Here is a 12,802-nt window from a genome sequence, read left to right on the forward strand (position 1 = left end):
AAATATTTTAGCATATTATTGTTGCTCGGTAAGTTCTGTACTGTACTTCATTCTACTACTCCTCGAACAGTCTCTCAAAGACGACTGACTGCCTCATTTTCTTTTTTTGCAAATGCTGCTGCCCTGCCAGTGTCTACTACTACTACTATACTACCACCACCACCCCAATCATGGCATGTTAGAAAAAGGAAACCATCTTCACCATGCAGTCATTGCTGTGCCTAAGTTAAACATCAAGCAAAGGTGACAGAAGTTTGGGGGAGGCAGAATTAATAATGGACATGTTTTCAATGAATTCAATTTCACACACCCTTTGAGTCCAGATAAAGAATGCATAGACTAGAGGAGAGACTGAAAGTACTAGTAGGACAAGTCAATCAGTGAGGGGTGATGCATCTATCTGTTTGTGTCTTACACAGTCAGCCAATTATTTAAATCAAACACTGGCTATGGGCGGGCCTGCACCAGCAAGGAAACAGTGTGATGTAAAACAGTAACCCCACCTACAAAACATTAACAACATTGCATGTAACGTAGAAAAATAGATTTCATTGACCCTAACAAAAATAAACTAAAAACCCACAAAAGCTGACCCACCCCCCTCCCTAACCCCAACCAATGTCCGTAAGAAAGTCCAGAAAATAGTCCAAAAACCCAACGCCCAATTCCCACCCACCCAAACAAGAATTAAAAAAGGGGCAGAAGACAGGGAATAAGGTGTGGGGCGGGATTGCAGGAGGGCACGCATCTGCTCCTCTAGACGGGCGACGCGGCGTCTGAGGGCGCGGCAGTTGCAGCCACAGTGGGGGGGGCACCAGAGATGGTATTGCGGTGGCGGCGGGCAGCCGCCAGATGGTGGCACCGTACCGCTGGAGGGCGGTGTCTGGGGCCCGGGGCACTGGAGTAGGCTTGAAGTGCTGCTGCAGTCTCCTCCTCCTCCTCTGCCAAGACCACCAGCCGCCGATATTCCTGCTGGATTGCCTCCAGCTTCCGGCGCCGTGCCTTGCGGGCCAACTCCTTCCGATTGACTTTGGAAGGAGTAGCTGTGTATCAAAAAGAAAAAAACAAGACAATTGTAAAATATACTCTTAGAAGACAAGTTAATTATACACATAGTGGCATGGTAGAGTAGCACTATAAAGCACAGTACATAACATTTTAAATCTCGCCCGTCCTTCTTCCTTCCACCTGTCTTTCACTTTTTAGTTGAACAGTGCACCAGGTGATCTGATCTGACTTTTAGTCTTCTCCATAAAACTTTCAAAGCGGAGTTGAAATCAGACAGATTAGGCCATTGGTTACTCAATACTCCCGCCCCTATGCCAATTAAAGGGTGTCTAGTCTAGTTCACTCTTCAAACGTTCACAACAACTCTTACTTACTTAGGACATCGGATGGGGGGCAGACTTTGTCCGCCCGCCATCCTCACGCTAAAAAGGGTGGGGGTCCCGTGGGGACAATTAGGATGCGCCCGCCACAGTGGCGGGCGCAACCTGGTTTTTTTACATTCTGGTGGGCGGTGCCGAAAGCAATGCTAAAAATACATGTTGTGCTTTTCCAAGCACAACATGACAGGCCCCGCGCGGAGCCTGTCAGGTTTTGCTTTGAAAGGCAGGGGGGTACCATAGCATAGGTACCCTCCATGGGGGCCCCCAAGCATACTCCGCATGCCTTTCCGTGGCGGCCGACAATGCCGCCACATAAAGGCATTCCAAGATGCAGATTATATGGCTGGCAGTGTGTTCAGACACCGCCACCATATTGAACACTTTTCCGCCCGGTCGATATGTGGGGGGTCTGACTCTTTTCTACAGGGATGGCCGGAGGTTTGCCCCTGCGGGGTCGGCGGTGACTCCGCCTGCCATCCTAATGAGGCCCTAATTCTTAACAGTACAGTACACCCTTGCTGTGAGTGTAGTGTCAACAATAGTTAAGGATTATGAATCTAACTTACCACCGCCCGCCACTGGTGCTGGCACTCCCCCTACCGCTCCATCGTCGGTATCAGCAACTGCCACATCCTCTCCCTCCGCGTCGCCTTCGCTGACCCCGGCAATGGTGGTCGGTAGTGCGCCTAGAAAACATTACACATTTATTAGGCGTCATATACACCTCCCCCTATTGGTCAGTAGCAAGTTTGAAAAATGAGTTAATAGTATATAACATACATCACTATTACAAATCAGGTAGTAGTAGAGTAGACACTGATAGTTATATATGGTCCCCCCTAGGGTAATTCTAGCCTTTGCTTAGTTAGCCCGAGCCATGCAACCATTTTACCTTCGTGTCTTTTATTTTTGCACATGTGACGTTACCTTGCAGCTTGTTGTATAAGACACCTTTGAGCCCACATGACCTGTCTCACACTGCTACTGTCTACGCGCTGCATACAAGCGGTCAACAAAAACATTAACAAGCCACTTTTTTATTAAGTACTGGTGTACTGTTAGTCCATCTTGCTCATCCATAAATGCTACACTTTTTGGCACGGCTGAGAAATGCTTGCAAGTTGCAATATACTAACGCGCACCATTTCATTTTTCGCATTACAGACGGAAGATTCCCTTCTACGAACCAGAGCTTTGCAGAGCTTATGATGCAACAACTACCAGTACTAGGTTCTTCTAAGGTGAGGGGTCCCTTCACTCAGAGATCTTCAAATTTATATAAACTAAATTCCTAGGGGATGGTGGTGCTGCCTTCCACCACTGTTCAGTTATCATGATTTAATTCCCAACTGTAAGTAAGTGTAACAATGTTTATTGTTTTAATGTTATTGATTTTCCTGTTGGTGCTGCATTATATAATAGAACAATGTACAGAGCTTCTCAATTCAAAATAAACATTTTGAACTTACATAGACTTGGTGGTATTTGGTGTGGACTTACACGAGTGAGCAAATTAAAGTAAGGGTGTGCATGTGCATTGCTTCCACGACTGAGAGGTTGGGTGTGTTATGTTCTGGGTTGTCTACTTGTTGGGTATCTTGGGGGGAGGGTTCGGAGACCTAATAGTTATGACAAGACACTACTATAGTCGGACAGGGGATTGTGGTGGGTTCTGAATTTCTGATTGAGGTGTGTGAGAAAGGTCCAATCTATCATCACCAACATCCTATTTTCTTGTGCAAAGGTCTGTATGTGCAAAATCCCTACAACAGTAGTAGTATGTCCTATAGGCTATCATATCAAAATAGTAATAAATCTGGTTGGGCATTTGTTGGTGTGAATTGTCAAAGCCTCAAGATTAACAAAGACTCAAGATCAATAAGACTAGAAGTAGTACAAGAGGATGACCCAAAGGACTGAACTCAATGGCTAGAGCTACTGGTGAATCTGAGTTTTATTTACAACCTTTCAAATAAAGAGTGGCCAACTGGGCAAGCTTAGCTACTACAGTACAGACAGCCTGATAGTAGTAGTAGTACAGAGAGTCATCATAGCAGAGGCAGGGATAACAAGATTTTTTAAACCGTACAGATCGAAGGATAATTGTTGGTAAAAAATAGCATTGGGAAACTGAAACAATAGTTCGTGAAAAATATGGTGCAGTAAAAGTTATGGAATAAGAAATCTTGTTAAAAACAAGAAGACTTACTAGGGCCAGCAGAGGAGCCCTCGTTGGTGTCCTCCTGGTGGTGGTGTTCTCCCGCCGACTGCCCACTCCCTGTCTGCCTGCCCCTGGGTGCTGATGAACAGGAAAGATATAAGAAAGAGACAAACATTGATGGATGGTGTGAAACAAATACAATATTTTTAAAGAACGGTCAAAAAACACTTATGTAAACAACAATTGCAATAACTAAATTGGCCGATCTCATCTGGTCAACAAGTAGTATCGGTGGATTCGCGGATCGACTACTTAAGTTACTATTTATCAACAGTAATCCAGTCTTCCATTCTGATTCCAGAATACTAAGTTACAACTAAGCCAAAGTACGACGTACCACCCGACCTAGCCCACCTATTCCAGGCGTGCCAATTGTACATTAAGTATGCATTACCACTTCTTTTAGTCCTCAACAATGCATATGGTCAAATGGAGGACACATGACTAAATTTTTTGTATACACCAAATTTTGGGTTGATTGATTGATGCTGATGTTCTGCTAGTGCTAAGCCAATTACCACCACTCATTGAACAAACTAGAAAAGGTTCTAATAAAGACTGGCGTACTAGCAGCACGTGACGTAACTGAGGGGGCATCATGCATACCACTAAAAAATTACAAACTCATACAAAGTACCTAAACCTAAGTATCAATCCGCCCCTATCTCTTAGTGACAGGACAAAGTAAGGACTAGAGTCACTGTAGCATTACGTAACTTAATTTCTCTAAAATAAACTCTTACAGAATCACGCTAAGCGTGCGCAAACGCAAAGTTGCAAACAAGTAAGATTAGTAGTAGCTCAGAGGAGCACCTGTGTCATAACAATCACTTAAGACTTTTAAACGTAATTAACCTGGAATGTAAGCAGCAACATTCTAGCTGGTTGGAAGAAAAAAAAGATATTCGCAATATATAACACAGAGCAGAAGAACAGACACAAAGTAGTAATAATTAAATAGTTACTCACCAAGACCCGGGACCTACACTCCTAGCAGGTCCAGCAGGTCCTGCTCACCGTCCAGGATGTCGGACCACCGCTGCGTCAACTGCGCCTGGGTGCGCCGGATCCCAGAGCAGCGCAACCCTGCCCGGTGCACCTTCCCCCACCTCTGTTGACGCTTCCGGAGGCCGTACCCAGACCCAGGCCTGCCATCTGCTGCCAGGGTTGAGGGGAGGTGGCGCTGCACAAAGAAAATGAGTGCAGCCAACTCCACCTCCCCAAATAAGGCCCGTGCCTGCACCCCTTGTGGGCGCCGCCTTCCACAAGGACGGCGGTTGCGGCTCTGGCTGCGACGAGCCCTACCCTTTGACATGGTTCTGGGGATGAGAGACGGGGCGGGAAAGAAAAGGTAATAAAATTAAAAAAGTAAGTAAAGGAAATAAATAGCAGGCAATAGAAAGAGTGAAAAAGTAGCTAAAAAACAAAAAAAAGTAGACAAAAACGAAAAATATAGAAGCAGGAAAATAGTTAGAGAAATAATAAATTAAAAAAGATTTTAAAAAAGTGGCTTCAAACAAAGGATTGAAAAGATGCAGGGAGGATTGAAAATCAGGCCCCAGAACCAGGCAATAGAGTGAAAAAGAAGATAGCCGCACCCATTGCGACCACGTGCGCAAGTTGCGCAAGATTTTCTCCCCGAGCAACGCGAACAAGTAAAAGCGTTCGCGAACAGGAAATACGTACTGCGAACGGGCACGAGCATGCACTGCGCGACCCGGAACAGAAAGTAAGCATCGCGGGAGGGCGGGACAAGTGAAAACAAGATGGCCACGCCAGTGAGCAACCGCATGGGTAAGTTGGCGAGCCGCGATCATGCAAAAAATACTGCGAACAGGCGGGAAAAAAACTTCAGTGTCTTTGCGATATTTCCGGCGTGTTTGCGGAGATTTTCAACATTTTCACGATAGTTTGCGAGAGTGAATTTTGCTAATTCCGCCCACCCCTAGTAATAAGCCAAGGAGGTCTCAGCCTGACAATCCATCTCCCATTGGAAATATGGCTAAGTCAGGTTTCTATAAGGCGTTAGGAAGCAGCAATAATCGCGGTTGGCGCGAGTTATTGCATCGCTTTGCGGCCATTGGCAATAGGGGGAAGATGTGGTTGCGACTGCTTTCAGTTGCCTTGAAGTTGGGAACGCCTACTTTGCATGTCGTTAGCGATAAATATTGCTGACATGCAAAGCGGCACCCAAACGGGTCGCTTTCGCCAGGAAGCTGTCGCTAACAGCGGTTAGCGACAGCTTGCTGATAGGGCGATGAAAATATCGCCGCTTTAGCAGCGAAAAGTGCTGCTAAAGCGGCGATGATGCCCTTGCTAATATGCCCCCAAATTCGAGCCTCGACGTCGGTTGAACATCGTGTGTTTCTGGGCAAATGACTTAATCAACAACTGTAATGTAACTGGTGCTCCCGTACAGCACTCCATTACGTTCGAGTCGAGTTCGCGCTAAATAAAACCACAAAATAAAAATAATAATTTAGGCAACAAATAGTCGTACGAAAGACGGGAAAAGTATTCTAGTGGAAAACTGGAAATGTCCTATTGTCTTCCTGTTATACTACCAGGGTCAGACACCTGACACCTGAGCCATTACCTGAGCACAGCAGCAGCAGCAACCACATCCCCTCTCCGTGGGGGCAGCGAACCAGGGGCAGTCCCGGACGGAGCACACTTGCCGCCAGCACCACCGAGCAGCGTGGGGAACTACAACTCCCATGAGCTCCTGCTCTTCGGGACGCCGCTACAGGCGACAGCGCGCCCGGAGGCGCTACAAATTCGACAGCTCCCTCGGTGGAGCGGGGGAGACACCTGACACCTGAGCCATTACCTGAGCACAGCAGCAGCAGCAACCACATCCCCTCTCCGTGGGGGCAGCGAACCAGGGGCAGTCCCGGACGGAGCACACTTGCCGCCAGCACCACCGAGCAGCGTGGGGAACTACAACTCCCATGAGCTCCTGCTCTTCGTGACGCCGCTACCGGCGACAGCGCGCCCGGAGGCGCTACAAATTCGACAGCTCCCTCGGTGGAGCGGGGGAGACACCTGACACCTGAGCCATTACCTGAGCACAGCAGCAGCAGCAACCACATCCCCTCTCCGTGGGGGCAGCGAACCAGGGGCAGTCCCGGACGGAGCACACTTGCCGCCAGCACCACCGAGCAGCGTGGGGAACTACAACTCCCATGAGCTCCTGCTCTTCGTGATGCCGCTACCGGCGACAGCGCGCCCGGAGGCGCTACAAATTCGACAACTCCCTCCGCGTCGCGGGACGCGCGCGGGCTGAGCCCGGGCAGAGGGCGGGCCGTCTGTGGCCGTCCGGGGCAGGAGGGGGCTGGGCTGGGCCACGTCTCTGAGGCCAACTTCCCCTTGGTAAGATCTCCTTGACTGTTGTAATTTTGCTATCGTATATAACCATGTCATGTGCTACGGATAGAGAGGGGCAACTCTGCCTAACACCAGCCACAGTAGGCGGAAGAACAACAGGTACACTTGATGACTTCTTTGTGAGAGCAGCTGACGTTGTAAGTAGGGAGATTGCCCGGACTGAAAAACGCTTGTCCATGGAACTTCTGAGCAATAGACGCTCCTCTCTAGGAGATTTAAATTGCGTGGTGTCACCAGTAAGGGCAGATTTGACTTCCATATGCCCACGTATGTCAACGTACTCTGTCCACTCTGTTGTTGAGGATTCTGTGTCCAAGAGTAATAATTCCTTCAGCAGCCTTGATTCATCCGAGGGTTTCTATCCAATTGAGCCTAGAAAAACCTTACAGCCAGAAGATCATGTAGCCCCCGAAGCCAAAACAGCAGCGGCTCTCCCTAGTTCGGGTAAGGAAGGGAAAAAGAAAAGGAAAAGGGGTGGTAACAGCCAAACAGGCAGGAAATCCAAAATCATAAAACTGACTGGTACACATAGTGTCACTTGACCTAAGAATGTTACTAAAAAATCCAAGAAGAACTCCCAAATATCGATAGACCCTCTTTTGTTGTCCCCTGTCTTACAAAATAGAGATTTATTTAGTGGAAGGGTCGAGGACACAACTGTATCTCTTCCTAACATAATCCACCTTTTGCTTTCCTTTACCCTTCCATTAATAGAGAGATTGAAAAACATTAACAATAAGTTAGACGCTTTGGGGGAGCTTGTTAACATCAATACGTGTAGACTTGTGACTTTAACACCGCCCAAGCCGTGCACCTGTACTGGAACAATACCTAGTAATAACTCAGCCCCTCAAGGTCTAAACACCCAGAAAGATACAACAATTCCTGGCGATAATTGCGTCACTATTTTACCCGTGATGCCCCCGATAACCACTAGTGTCAATACTGTTGAACCCACCCCACCTACTACTACTTACTTACAAACTAGTGATAAATGCGTGAGGGAGAAAGAGCGGGATGAACAGGATGAACGGGTTCCATTACCGGTTATTAACCTCCCACCAGCGTGCTCACCTTTAGTAGTAGTGCTCGCTAATATTCCTACTCTGAATAAAGGCGTTAGCGAGGACTTTGGCCAATTAAAAAACAAGGTGCTTCACTGGTTTACAAAGAATACCATGGCGGGTCACAACTTTTGGAATGAGCTAATAATGGTACGAAGAGTGGCCTGGATTGGTAGATCTAAGAAGACCATAGATGGAGATTGCATTATACTCAATTTTAACAATCCTTTTTTGGTTAGACGAATTATCGATGAATCGTTCTTTAATGTGAAACCACAATCGAGGGGTATCCAGATCCTCCCACTCGATTATTTTTACAGAGAGCTGAATAGACCAAACTCCAGTATGATCTCTGAGCTAGGGGGGAGGAAGAGCTATCGCACCCCACTTAATTTAGGTTGGGAATACCCTAGGAAAACGTTTCCTATTAGGACTTGGTGTGGGAGTGACGGCGGTCACCGTAGTTTTACTGGGGTCAACCGCTTCTCAGTTTTGAGCGGACTCGAAGGAGTGGATTGACACCCAACTGCGGAGGCCGCTGTTACTCCCGCCATGACTGAATTGTGTGTACCAACTGCGATACCTTGTTTTAATGATGTGCAGACGGCACCCCCACCATTGCATCTACCTGAGTCAGTAAAAAACAAAGGAACCAGGATTGTTTTCTGGAATGTAGCTGGTCTTCGTTCCAAGATTGATAATCCCATATGGATCGATTATATTAAGGATATAGACATCTTATGTTTGCAAGAGACCTGGTCCCTGGAAGCCATCCATATTACCGGATACATAACCTTTCATCAACCTGCTAGTCCGTCTACCTCTGGGAGAAATAAAGGGGGTCTGACTATCTACTTATCTAACCTGATGGAGACCCTGTCAGTAAAAGTGGTGGGCCAATGTGATTACTATCAGATTATTTCAATCCGGGTGACCCCAAATGTGGAAATGCTCATTGTTAATTTGTACAATAGCATTGAGAAAGGTCTAGTAAATGGTTTGATAAATACTCTCACCAAGGATTTGGGAGCTCTGCTAGCCTTATCTCACCGGGATTCTATTATTATTTGGGGAGGTGACTTTAATCACCACCTCTGTAAATATTTTCTGAGCGGTTGCGGTGATCAGGAAAAATATAAATCTGAATATCAACCACATTTCGATCAGAATAGCGGGGGTGACTCATTTAATGAAATGATGGCAACCTTTGATCTTGGTTTTATTAACTTGCTCTGTAGACCTCCGGTGGAGTTTAGCCCGACGTATGTGGGGAGAGGGTATAGCACGTTGATTGACTTCGTTACAATTACCAACTCCCATTCCAGCTGGCTAACTGATTTTGCAACACATACTATTGGGGTGAGTGATCATCTTCCATTGAGCTTTAGCATTCAGCTCCCCTGCAAATCAGTCCGTCCTCTTGTGGAGAAACTGGCCTGGACCATCGACAGCACTTTAAATAGAACGAATGGGTTTGCCCTTAAATGGTCACAGTGCAATCAAGTGGAGATGAATAGGAATATTATTAAACAAGCTTTAATCTCCATCAACGTGTGCCTTCAGGATGAAGTATCCCACTCAGATATTCTGGAATCTTTTGCTTTAATCACAAAGATCATCAAAGATGTCCTACACCGTCCCCCTAAAATGGGGAAAGTAGCTAGAAAAGGGTGGTTTGATTCGGCGTGTACCAAGGCCCACACTGCTTTAAAGACAGTCTTGGGGAAAAATCCAAGGAATCAAACTGAAATTACTCATTCTAGACGTGTGTACAACCAGGCCCGGAAGGCGCGGAAACGCGCGCTTAAGAACGAAGCGTGGGAATGTCTATATAACGCGTCCCTGGAAAAGGATTGCTCTGCCTTCTGGCTGGCGGTCAGGGCTCCTTTCCTTACTACAGGGGAAACGGATAGAATGGATGTGGCCATTACTGAAGATTCCTGGGTCGACTTTTTCGCTGAGGTATATAATCCGGGAGGGAAAGATAAACTGGTAGTTAAGAAGCCTATTACCCAGGGCCAATTGGCGGACGATTTTGTCCCGTTTAATTTAGATGCTACTGTTGATGAATTGTCCGTCGGAATCACCCAGAGCAAAGGCAATAAAGCGCCAGGCGCTGATGGCGTCCCAATTGATTTATTCAAACTTCAGCTGGGGCGCTGGTCGCCTCTACTTATGCGTGCTCTAGAGGCCAGTTGTGCGCGGGGTTTCATCGATACTTGGGCAGACTCGATAATCATACCAATATTCAAAAAAGGGGACCGGGATAAACCTTCTTGCTACCGTCCCATATCCCTTCTGGACTCTTTTTTGAAAGTCACCGGGCGAGTTATCCTGAACCGTTTGCAACTTTGGGCCGACGAGTCTAACATCTTATCGCCGGTTCAATACGGCTTTCGCAAGGGCTGCGGTACTGTAGAACAGGTTCTCAACTTCATGTCACTAGTTGGCAAATATACTCAGGCCAAAGAGGGCAAACTCTTTGTTGTGTTCGTTGACCTAAGTGCGGCTTTCGATTGTGTCATTCATAATCGATTATGGCAGATCTTGAGCGACATGAAGGTTGATGAAGTACTTATTTCCTTTCTAAGGCAGTTGTACGCTGGCGCTAGGGCAAAGGTTAGATATGGTTTAAATGGTGAATGCACTAAGCCCTTTTATGTAAAGAGGGGCGTGAGACAAGGGTGCGTACTCGCCCCACTGCTGTTTAACTTGTATACTAACGACCTAGAAAAAGTTCTGATTGCTGCAGTACGCGATTCCCCCCAGGCCAATCAGCATCAAATCGTGTCCCTCTTATACGCTGATGACGCAGTGATCATGTCCCGGACGCAAAGAGGTCTCCAAACTGCTCTGGACACTTACATAAAGTTTATGGATAACAGGGGGTTAAAATTGAATGTTTCCAAATCGTTTGTAATGTCCTGTGGCAGTGGTAAGAAAAGAGCATGCCTCTTGTTTGTGGGGAAAGAGGAACTTGCCCCAGCTAAAATATTTTCGTACCTGGGAATAGTCCTCGAGGAAAAGGGGTCCTGGGGGCCAGCTATTAGAAATAGGACTTTGTCATTTAAGAAAGCTACTGCTGCACTTATGATCTTCTCGAAAAAGCTGGGGAGGAGACCGCCTGCAATACTGTTAAAAATCTACCAAGCCAAGTGCATCAGTATAGCCATTTATGGGGCAGGTATTTGGGGGATCAATAATAATTTCTCCTCAATACAAAGGGTTGAGAATGCATTCTTAAGATTTATCTTGGCAACCCCTGCTAGTTCCCCTGTTTTTAACTGTCACGCAGAGCTAGGTATGCGCTATGTGAGTGATCTGATTAGTATACAACCAATTCTGCTTTGGTACAGGGTATGGACTTCTCCAGCACTAACGTTAAATTGAGATATCCTTAAAGATTGTATGGGATTGGATAAGGCACTTAGGATACCCTGGTTGAAGTATATTTGTCATTTCACAAGGGACCTTGGCAGACCCGAGTTTTACTTTCAACCAGAGACCATGTGCAGTCTAACATGAAAGGATTTGAAGGAGCTATGTTGGTCCCACGTTGAATCACTTAGATTAGGCGTTGAACTCAATAAGAACCTTGTATTTCAACATCAACTTACATTGGTTTCTAATGATATCCAGCCATATTTAACATGGTGTCAGGTGGGCTTTGACCGTTTTTTGCTCACCAGGCTAAGGTTCGATGTCTTTTTCCGCTTAGTTTCCTTCCCCGCAGTTAATGACTGGGCAAGAAAATTATGTAATTGCCCATGTGACAATCTGTCTACCCAGTCAACCCTGCATGTAATCTGTTTTTGTAAATTTTATTCGATGGAAAGATCTAGATGGATTAAGCCATTTTTAAAAAAACATGGTTCATGGAGACACTGTCGGCCCGCCTTATTGTTTTTAGTATCCTTACAAGATGAATACTGTGTGTCAATAATGTTGGGCTTTTTAAAAAGTATTTTAAGAAAAAGGAAATGTTGAATCAATTTTTAGGTAATTTATTTATGTTCTGTGTAACAATATTTTTATTGTGGTTTACTTTTGTCTATATGAACATGTTACTTTTATGATTTCATGAATCTTGAACTCGAATAAAGTATTATCTATCTATCTACCAGGGTCAAGGATCATGCAGCAATCATTCAAGCAATGTTCACCCAGAAGTGTGTATGTAGCATAACGTACAGTCATGTCACCGCAGGGCAATCAAAAGGCATTCACATTAATTTCACTACCACTGGCACTGTGCAGCATTGAAGTCACAGAGCTGTAAAGAAGATGTTTACAGCTGCCTAGAAGGAAGATTGTTCCAACTATGGGGATACATAAAAGAGATATTCTTTTGGGTATTAGAAACTAGGGGGAAGATCTACAAGGGCATTGCGCAACCGGAGCGTCTCTTTTTGGGACATTCCAGCGGCGCTGTGCCCTGCTCCATATTTACAAAGCGGCGCTAAGCGAAATAGTAAATGATTTAAGCCCTGAAACTTTAAATATCTGCAAGCAACACACATAAGATACTAAGGGGCATATTTACAAGGCCCCTGCCCCACCAAAGCGTCACTTTTTTATGACGCTCCGGTGGCGCACAATGCTGAGCCATATTTACAAGACCATGCAAAGCCACCCTGCGTGGCATTTCACTGCCATGAGAATATGGCCCCCTTTCACGCATTACTCTACGTGAAAGGGGTGTTCCATGGGTGTTGCTGTGGGTGTTCCCACACAACACCCAT

The 12,802-nt window shown here is 46.0% G+C and overlaps 1 long non-coding RNA gene across 1 annotated transcript in view; it reads right to left on the bottom strand.

Moving 5' to 3' along the window:
• Window positions 1–701: 701 nt before the first annotated feature.
• LOC146833860 (uncharacterized) overlaps window positions 702–12,802 on the bottom strand; it is a 36,430-nt gene continuing 24,329 nt past the window's right edge. The window contains exons 2-4 of the long non-coding RNA XR_014960278.1: window positions 3,598–3,687; window positions 1,955–2,074; window positions 702–1,043 (exon numbers count right to left, since the gene is read on the bottom strand). This is a non-coding gene — a long non-coding RNA (uncharacterized LOC146833860). The remainder of the gene's footprint in view (window positions 1,044–1,954; window positions 2,075–3,597; window positions 3,688–12,802) is intronic.

The sequence above is a fragment of the Triturus cristatus genome, chromosome 4_2 (assembly GCF_964204655.1).
Source record: "Triturus cristatus chromosome 4_2, aTriCri1.1, whole genome shotgun sequence".
NCBI lineage: Eukaryota > Metazoa > Chordata > Amphibia > Caudata > Salamandridae > Triturus > Triturus cristatus.